Here is an 11339-nt window from a genome sequence, read left to right as displayed (position 1 = left end):
ATAAACATATCCATGGCTATAGTATGAGTACTTCAACTTTATGTGGTGACATAAACAGAATCAAGTTAATAGTATATAGCCTAAATGGTCTAATAAGTATATGGATAAAATTGGGTATCTCATCTTGGTAACACTATTAGATACGACCTATTTTGTATAGGTAATACACATGATGTGATCCAAAGATCATTCTTGTAGAGACATGTGAGTGGGGCCATCTTATGCAATGAGTTTGCATATAGACTGGACCACGAAATAGTCACTTTTCTTTACAACGACCAATTATTGTTAAAACTGACTATTTCATATTTAAAGAAACATAGGATAACTCGATCTTAATCCTGAGCTAGCTATAAACTCATGTTTATTCGAAATTATCCTTTGATCTGCATGGGTGAGAGTAATCCAACAGCACTGCTCAATAAGCCTTCCATTTTGGGGATAAGACCGTATGAATAGCTGGGGACATATCCTCGCAAGATGGAGTTCACTCCTACCTGTTTTAGGATTAGCAGATAGGTTGTTCTCTTAAGTAACGATTCCAAGTCTTAAACAATCGGGGTCCTGCCTTCTCATAATAGAGAAAGGACTTGATTCATAAGTATTATGAATCAAATTATTCATTAGAGGGTCAGTAGGAACTTAAGGAACGAGATGCATTCACAGGGGTAAAACGGTGATTTTGACCCAGCTGTGATTACGAACGACTGTGAATGATCAACTTACTGATTATGGTTTATATGAACATAAATATATCTACAATGAGAAGACTGCAACTACCGAGCTATAGTGGTGTGTCTTGATAGTTAATGAATAGTAATTAATTCAATTAAAGAATTTTAACGAATTAATTACAGATTATTGGAGCTCATGATCTGTAGGTTCATTAGGTCCCTTTACTAGCTCATTAAATTGGAATAACAAATTGAGTATTGATGTATGAATTTAGGATTTTCGATTGATTGTATCTGATGCAATTATAAACGTTTAATTTAATTCAAATTAAAAAAAATTAGAAAATAGATTAATATTTAAATTATGATTTAAATATAAAAATTGATTTATTGGTGATATTAATATTTTATTAATTTAATATTTAGATATTAAATTAATTAAAATTAGTTTTTATTTAAATTAATTATTTTTTAATTAATTTAGATAAAATGATTTTATGAAAGCATTTTATGTTAATGGGTTTTTCCAATTTTAGGAAAAACCCACTAACATGTATCATGGAATACCACCAAAATCTATTGCTAATCTTCAAGCTGGAGCTGCCCAACATGAAACCTGAGGCATTTGCATAGTTTTTACCTATATATAGAAGCTCCATGCATGAAGACCAGCAAGCGATTGGAAAAAAAAAGTTCTGAATTGATAACTCTACTCTCGTTCCTCATCAACTCAACTTGTTCAAGTGTTTCCACCACACATTCTAACTTGAGCATAATAGAGAAGATCTCAGTGGTAGTCTTATCAGAGATTTAAGCGAGATCTTGGTGATATTCAGCTAATTTAATGGAGGTATCTTCAGAGGTAATATGTATTTCAAACCCTCTTTTGAATATCATATGTATAGCATGCTTAAAATTCAAATTAAATGTAGTTTATGTGCTTAATGATTCTGTAATCTTCCGTTGCATGATATATCATTTCTTCAAGAAGTGGTTGTGTTGGAAGATCATGCGTTGAACTAGGCACCAACAAGGGAGGAAGTTAAGATTGAACGCATAAGGGAGGATTGGTGGACGCATAGGGGATTCAAGGGAGAGAAGTTGGCTAAGTGTTGGACAACATAGGACACTACAAGAGAAGGAAACCTTAAAGGATGCAGTGTTGAATGCATAGATATATTGCTGGACGAATCGAGGGCCATATGGGCACATAGTGTATGAGTTTATCAGCATAGCGGAAGCAACAAGGATCAATAAACATTCTAATTCATTAATTTTGGCTATAAATAAAGCATGCTCATACAATAATAAGAGGGTTTCAAGTAATACCTTTGTAGAACCTTTTGAATCACAAAATCAGCTGCAAATCTTCTCCAAATCTCGTTGTGAATAACCTCAAGATCTTCCCTACTATTCTCTTGAAGCTTTAGATTGAATTGTGGAACTCAAGATAAGCGTGAATGAAGGGAACTTGGAGAAGAACTCACTGTACCATCCACTTGAAGAACACCTTTCTTCAACTCGAATTTTTAAGCAAAAACTCTATTGATGCATGCCTCAATTTCACTCCCATCTTCTTTATTTATTGCAGAACATTCATGCAAAGAAGATGGTTGCATGAGATACAACTCATGGTTGGATTATTGAAGCCAAACTTAAGTGAGTTTAGTGTGAGCTAGTTGAAGGTATTAATGGAAAAATCCATAATTCCATTTTGTGTTTTTCCCAATTTTTCTAATTTACAAATTGATTTCCTAAATCAATTTTAATTTCAAAATTGAAAACTTTTATTAATTTTACAAAATTAATTTCATAGATTAATTTTAAAAATAAATAAATAATTAAAAAAAATAATTAATTCTAATTAATTTAATATCAAATATTTAAATTAATTTTACACAAATTCCGCCTTCATGAATTTCATATTTAAATCATATTTAAATATTAATTAATTCTTCAATTTCGTTTAATTCTAATTTGAATATTTCAAATCAACTTATCACGCTACTCTAAAGCTGACATTTATGAGCTAGTAGGGGGACCTCATGAACCTACAGATCATGGACTCTAACGATCCGAGATTAATTAGTTAAACTCTTTATATCGAATTAATCCCATTCGTTAACTAATGGGACACTCTACTAAAGCCCATAGTTACACTCCCCTTACTGTATTATGTCCACATGATTTAACCATAATTAGTAAATCGATCTTTCACAGGTTGTTCGTAATAACGGTTGGGTCAAATATCTGTTTTATCCTCGAGATTACGTCTTGTTCCTTAAGTTCCTACTGATCCTCTAATGAACAATTGGTTTGTGATCTAGTCACTAAACTAGATCCCTTTCAGCCCAATGAGAGGGGGGGCCATGTGTTCAAGACTAGGATTCAGTACTTAAGAGAACAACCTTTCTTCTATCTCTAAATTAGGTAGGCGTGAATTCTGTGTTACATCCTATGTCCCCAGCTATCTACCCGATCTTACCGCTGAAATGGGAGTCTTATTGAGTTGGCACTGTTGAGCCAATCCTCACCTATGCAAATCTAAGGATAATCTCGAATAAGCAGAAGTTCATAGTTAGCTCAGGATTAAAATCAAGTTACCTAGGTCATCTAAGTGAAATAGTCAGTCTTAAACAGTAAACAACGTTATAAAGTAAGAGTAACTTATTTCTTGGTCTAATCTTATGAAAACTCATTGCATAGGACACCCCCACTCCTCATGTCAATACATGAACGAATTTGGATCACTTCGTTTGTAGTATTTTTACAACTCTTTGTAACAACTACATAGTAGGGCGCAACCAATAGTGTTACCAGAATAAGGTACCCAACCTTAATCATGTACTATAGACTGTTTTGGCTATTTACTTGAACTTGATCCATCTCTATATCTTTACATAAATTTTAAGTATTCCTATAATAGCCACAGATCTTAGTTTATTGGATTTAGACTTTTACGAATGCAATTTATAGAATCAATAATAAGTTTATCGACTATAGAATATGTTTATCTTTTTACAAACTGTGAGTTTTAGGACATAAAACCCAATATAGAAATGGGTGCATACTTGGAGGAAAGTAAGGAAAGGAGGATACATGGCTATGCCTTTGAGTATAAAAGGAAGCTATGCTTTGAAAAGAAGATAGAAACCAAGGAAAAAGGAAGAAGAGGAAAGATGGATGCACAAGGGTTAGGGTTGGCATATAGGGGGCCTTATGGATTCCATTTTTGGGTCTATGAGGAGCAAAATGGAAGCACAAAATAAACCCTTAGGAAATAATTACACCAAGGAATCTCAAGATCCTAGTTGGGTGCATATCTAGGAGAAAAAGTGTAGATTGGGCGCATACTCTAGTTATGAGCCAAAGGAAAAAGCTATGTTATGAGATAAGAGGTAAGTTGGGAGCATAACTAGGGAACCATGCACTGATCACCTTATGGACGCATAGAAGGAACTTATTGGACGCATATAAGGTGATTGGTGAAGCAACCATGCAGCCAACATACCTAACATGCGTTGATTTGATTTGAGTAAACTTAGGGAGCAAGGTTGTATTGATAGCAAAGTGGGGTATATGGCTTAACCAATGAAAGTCTTGGCCGAGCCAAGGATGAGGTAGGCACATAGTAGGACATGAAAAAGGTCGAGATGATACCTACGAGGTAGCTATGCATTGACATATGCATGGTGAAGTCACTTAAGCTCTGCATGCAAGGAGGAGGTGTCAAGGGGGATATATTGGACTTTGCATCGGGTTGATACATAAGCTTACCATGCAATTAAGGTGCCATGCATTGGGCGTTGGGGTTGATGCCCTAAATCTTGTAGGGTCTTGTAGTTTGTAATTGTATTGTACAAACATTTTATTTATTTCATAAAATATGAGATATTTTATTTGACATTTGTCGGATCTGTCGGATTTGGTAACCCACAACTCAAGCCAAACCTCGACATCTATCAGATTCGTTGATCCTTCAAATGTTGCGGCACCTAGTGCTTTTAGTCTTTCTATACCGTATTTCTTCTTTGGATCCGTTTGTATGGATCCTACATTTGCTAATCTCTGGACAATCCTGTCAAATACTCTATCCTCCATCTGAGGATCAGTTCTCTCTTGAAGAGTACTACAACCACCATCGGATGTAGTCTCTTGTACTACTGGAGTAGTATCATGATCCATACCCCTCTTAGGGTTTCTAACATGATTTCAAATAGAGTCTCGATCCCCTCGAACTATGGGATCTCCAGTAGGGTCACGATCCTCGTCTTCCGTATACTTACTAAGTCTACCACTTCTTCTAGGCATCATTCATTCCTATAGTAATGTGCATCTATTAGGGACATATATCGTTTACATATTTCTTAATCTAGTGCATGAATCTAACCCAAAATCTTATGCTATGATACCAACTTGTCACACCCTTTCTAGATTACCCTTCCAACCTAGGAGGAAATGTGACAATAATAGGTGTCAACCCTCTTATGACATCTACTGTCCCTCTTTGCCTTTGGGCACTCGCACTCTTGGTGTATTAGTGATAATAAACTAGATATCCCTCAACAATTTACGCAACAATCTTAAAAACATGATTCATATTATATATATATGCCAAAATAGTTAATATTACAAAGCCCCCTTCTCAGGTTTATCCTTATCCCTAACATGCACGTATTAATTTACAAACTCAACCACTCAACTATTTATACTCTGGATTCCTACAGGTTTAAACCTTTGAGTAGCAGATTGCAGATCAACTAAGTTCCAGGGTGTAGACTGCTACCTAAGGAAAAAGTGTAAGAATGGAAAAGAATGAGCAAACGCCCGGTAAGTGAAAACATGTTTCTAAGCACAATAATACTCAAATATCAATTTTGTAAACTTTGAGGTTTCAAATTTTAACATAAAGTGTAACATTCTAGAAAATATTATAAAAACCTAGAAACATCAAATCTCATCCACCTTTTTTGGAAACCATCATCCTCTAGCCTTAGTTGAGGGAGAGCCTTTTTGCTCAATTGCTCAACGTCAAGTCATTAGTGGGTGTGAAGTAATCTCAATACAACCAACGTCGAGTAATACTTACGTGCACGTGGTTAAGCCCTAGATACTGTCATACCTTAGATACCAAAGGACCTAGATACCTTCTCATAGTCTTTTAGTATCGGGTTTTCTCAATAACTGACCCAGATACATTCTTCAGTTCTTCATTACCAGGTTTCCTCAATAAAACATCATAAAACCTCAAAATTATTTAAGTACTCAATCTTAAAACATCAAGTATTCCAGTAGCATAAACATCATAAATATAGAGTTACTGAGGAATAATTCAATTCAAGAAATGCATTGTAAAACATGCTTCCGAACATTAAAACTCAAGTATGCTTAAGAAATTTTATAAGAAAAGCATATTTAAAACTTTAAGAATAACATGCTCAAGAAAACTCTTAAGTAAAACATGTAATAAGCTTATATCATGAAATTATTAATTTATTTTGAAAAACATGTCACTCACTCTTAACTGACAATAACTCGTTTTCCTAGGTATTTGCTTAGATTCCCGAGTTCTTCCTCAAATCCCAAGCCTACACTTGAGTTATAATAACTTTAGGATCCCATGTTTAGGGCTAAATTAACTTTAGAATACCTTTATCACCTAAACATTTCTTAACAACTCAACAGGTATGAAACAAACTTCAAACTAACTCATGACAACTGTTGGATGCATGGCAGTCTTCCTCAATACAAGTTGGGTGCATGGATCATCATGATCAACACATAGTACATCAAGCTTGGATGCATGGCCCCTTACTCCAACGCATGGTCTTCTCCAATTCTCTCAAATCATTCTCTTTTTGAGTCCTCTTACAAGTTTTGAGAGTTATGTAGTGAGAGGTGACTCCTTGGAGGGTATTTATAGGAAAACTCAACCATCCTTGTCATCCTTTCAGGCCGCCAATGCATGCCACATCCTACTTCATGAAATCCAAGTGTCTTCTCTTTGTTGCACCAAATGCATAGCTCTTGCCACCTCCTACTTGTATGCAATTTGATGTGTCTTTTTATAGGGCTGTCCAATGCATAAATCTTCCCTGAGGTGGCATTCCAGCCTTTTGCATGCTCCTTCATTTGGTTGAACCACGTACCCCATTGTGTTGTCAATTCGACTTTACTCCCCAAGTTATCCAAATCAACGCATGGTACCCTCTTCTGGCTACACGGTTGCTTCACCAATATCCTATATGCTTCCATCAGCTCCCCCTATACGTCCAGGTGATGAGATTAATGCATGGTTCCTCCATTATGCCATCAACTTGTCTCCTAGCTTATCACATAGTTCCCTCTTTTAGCCCATAGCTAAGGTATGCTCCCAAATCTCATTCTTTCCCATAGTATGCGCCCAACTTACCCTTTTCCCTTCCTAGGCATGCATCCAACTAGGGTTCTTGGGCTTCCTTTGTGTCTCTTTCCCAAGGGTTTGTCTTATGCTTCCTCCTTGCTCCTTATTAGTCTAAAATGGAATCCACAAGATCCCTCTGCACCAAACTCTAGCTTCATGCGTCCAATCCTAACTCCATGTGCCAATCCTTCCTTTACTTCCTTCTTCCTTGGTTTCTCAAAGTATAGCTTTCTCCTCCAAACTCAAAGACATAATTATGTGTCCTCTTCATCCCATTTCTCCTCCAAGCATGCATCCACAAGGCCCTCTCATGCGTCCAATTCTCCATCTAGGTATCCAACACCCTATTCTTTAGGGTATCCTCCACTAATAGTGTCCTAGGTTACTCAACACTTAGCCAAATTCTCTCCTTAAATGCCCTATGCGTCCAACTCTAGGTTCAAAGCATAGTTTGAACACTTAGTCAAATTTTTTACTCCAACCACTATACCCCCAACACTTAGAATTTTTTCTTCCTACAAGGCATAGTTTAGGGACTTAACCAAATTTTTTCCTTTCAAGGCTTTATCTCTGAGTTCTCTTCCTCCACCCAAGGGATCTTGGAAGGTTCGAGTGTTACAAATATCTTAACAATATACTTTTAGATAGAATGAATGTTAACCATTATTTTAATATTTAAACAAGAAGTGTATGTTTTCTAATTTTTAAATTTGAAAGTTTAAGGATAAAAATGAGACTCTGTAAAGTTTAAAGATACTATTGAAACAAACTATAAAGTTCAAGAATATATTACATAGCGTAATTAAACATTTGTAACTTTTTTTTATATTGAAAGGTTGATCTTTCCTATTTTCAATAAATTTTAAAATTCGTTAAGATGATTTTTTTTGTCAACTTTTTCAAAAAGGACAAAAAAAAATATATATCCATAAACATAGTTTATGTTAGTAATTTGAATGAGAGAAGCCACTACTACAATCTTTGTCTTTCAAGATATCCAAATATCTAAACGTATTCTCGCTGGACAAGAAGTATGTTGTACAAAACCTTTTTTTTTCTTTCTTTTTTTTTTTTACACTTATAATATTCTTGTAAGAAAAGCATTTACAACTTATTTAATTATGATTGACTTATCTTCAAGTACAACTCTAACCAATAATTGAAGACAGTAAATTACGCTTTTTTCTTAACAAATTAACATATAAAATATTCTTTAGATGATTAAAAAGAAAGTATCGATTTTATAGCTAATTTATTTTATCATACCATTACCAGTAATTTTATATTTAAACTTCAACTTTTATAACTCTATATATACACACAAACAATCAATATTCTTCATCAAGTTGTATTCATCTATACCATAAATTTTTAGTATCATCAAATTGCATCTCAATTTAAATAAGTGTAGCAATTTTTCCTTTGAGTGAGATTTCATTTGAGAAATTGTTTTTTTTTCTTTAAAAAATATGGTATGGTTTCAATTGATTATAAAACCTAAATTTGGTAACATATCAAATAAAAACAACATTAAAGCTTTTAGTTTTAAGTTTTTTTTCTTAAAAAAATGTATTATTGTTTACTCGCTATTTGACTAACATGATTTTCACCTTTCTTAAATTTAATAACAACGTTTGTTTTGTTTTTTTCTAAAAAAAAACTAAGTTTGTAAAAGCTACTCACACCCATAAGTTTCTATGTTTTATTATTAACCTTCTAATCATATTTTAAAAAAGTCAAGTTAAATTTTAAAAATAATTTTTTATTTTTAATATTTGACTAGGAATTCAAGTATTTTTGCCAATAATAAGTTTATAAACTTACAATTTAATATCTAATAGTTCTAATTAATATTTTATAGAATTAAACTAAATATATGTTAAGTATATAAGTTTGAATTTCATGTCTAACAATATGACAACTTTCAATCTTATATTTAGAGATGTGTGAATTTTTATAAAATGCTATACAAATAAAATAGACACAAAATTAAAAGTGTAGTAATTTATAGATAAATGCTTAAAAAAAGTTATGGATAAAAGTTTGAAAATTTTAAAATATATTACACATCTTTTAAACATTAATGAATAGAAATTATTACAGATAATTTTTTAATCTAATAAAACCATATTTTGAAAGATGATATTTTTCTTTTGACCTTTATTTTTATGATACATAAAAAATCACATTAAATCAGAGGGAGCAAGAAAATTTAAATTTCATGACCGCGTTTTAGTTTTAGGCGTGTGAAAACCATTCATTAAAAAATATTTTAAAAAAATAATAAGTGAAAAGACATATGCAAGTCCCTCGCATTTTCCATTGATATTTCATAATGCGTCCCAAAATGAATTTAATCTAATCGACATAAATTATTTATTAACGATTAAAAAGTATTTCCATTGCACATCGTGTTTTAAAATTTTATGTAACATTAAAAAACTTATAATAATTTATTAAAACTCCCACTTCAACAATATTTTAGTACATGCCTATGTTCATTTTGATAATTAATAGCAATATCTATAATTAATAGTATTAATATTTAGTATATTCATCAAGACTTCTATAAAATTGTCATCCTTTTGTTGATATGAACATTGGCGTTTTAATTATTGAACACAACAATATTGTATATTTTTTATTTGTAGAATATCACATCACAAATATGAAATTAAATTTGAGGTTATAACCTATTAAGTGATATTCATGTCTTGGTGGCTAAATTATGATTTATTCATATGTTATTCTGTTAAAAAAAGATTACATTTTATATTGACAGGATATCTATCATCTCTTTTTAATATCTAAAAACAATCATCAATTTTCATATTTATTTACTAGAAAAAAAGAAAATACATGTTAAAACGATGCTTTATTGAAGTGTACTATTCCAAAAATTATAAGGTTCATATATCAAATTAAAAAATGAGTCAAACTCAAATAACATAAAATTTGTACTATCTGCTAAATGTTCCATCTCCTGACTTCATAAGTAAATAAATAAAACCATTTATTAACGTTTATACACATTTTGTTTTTAACTATAATCTATCATGAGACTTACATTACATCTCATTGACTAACCATACAATTTTTAAACTACCTACCAGTGTAATATTTAGATTGAGCTTTGGATTATGTAATGAATTTGTATTTTTGGTTCCACGTGCATGGAATATTTTGGATCTTAAAGTTTATTATCAATAGTATATATTTGATGTCAACCAAGTTATGTTCACGTTAATTATCTCTGTGATGATTTGGATACTTTTATTTTGAAAATTAAAATAAACCTATCCCAATAAAAATACTCACAATCATTATATATTTTCCCCCTAAAATAAAAAATTCATAATTAAGCACATGGTCATTGTCAATAGTCAAGGTCAAGCACACTACAATAGACACCCATGGCAAATATGATGCCGCGGTTAATAATTTATCTTTATTTATATATATAAACAAAAATATATAATTTATTTTTATATATATATAAACAAAAAAATACTAAAAAAGAATGAAAAAACGACCAACAGTAAGTTAACAACGAATGAATGAATCATCTAAATATTTGTTATTTGGATTAAAGTATCGTTTTAATTTATATACTTTAAAGTTTGTTCAAATTTCAATAGTTGTATTTTTTAGTTGTCTAATTTTTAAATATTATACTTTTAATAAATTTTAAATTTAGTCCTCAAACTTAATTTTAGCGAAATTGATTAAATAATGATAAATAATTTCCATGTAAATAAATACAATATGTGAGTAAATTTATAAATTTTATTGTATAAATAAAAAAAATCAACAATAAAATAATTGTAAAAATTAATTTTAAGATTTATTGAAAATACATAAATTAAAATTAGACGATTAAAATTTATGGACTAAATTGAACCAATTTCAAAATATAAACCCCAATTGTTATTTTAAAGTTTTTGTTTTTATTTATTCGAATTTCCAAGTCGTCCAATAGCGTATGAAGAAAGGAATGATACAACACTGAAAACGCGATAAAATGACGCGGTTTTTTTTTTTGTTATTATACGTGTTTTTTTTTTTTTTTTTTTTTTTTTAATTTTTAATTTTTATCATTCATTTGGTTATTTATTAGTGTTAATTCTTGATTGTCACTATCAATATTAAAATAATAATGACAAATTTATATGCAGAAAGTGGGTGCATTAGCTGTCAGTTTTTTTTTACTTAAATCAAATCACTGTGCCAAGCTTTGGTTGCAAGTATCACCCTTTAACATT

The sequence above is a fragment of the Benincasa hispida genome, chromosome 9 (genome assembly GCF_027475165.1).
Source record: "Benincasa hispida cultivar pf3 chromosome 9, pf3_genome.v1.1, whole genome shotgun sequence".
NCBI classification, from domain to species: Eukaryota; Viridiplantae; Streptophyta; class Magnoliopsida; order Cucurbitales; family Cucurbitaceae; genus Benincasa; species Benincasa hispida.
Note: the sequence above shows the minus strand (reverse complement) of the source record.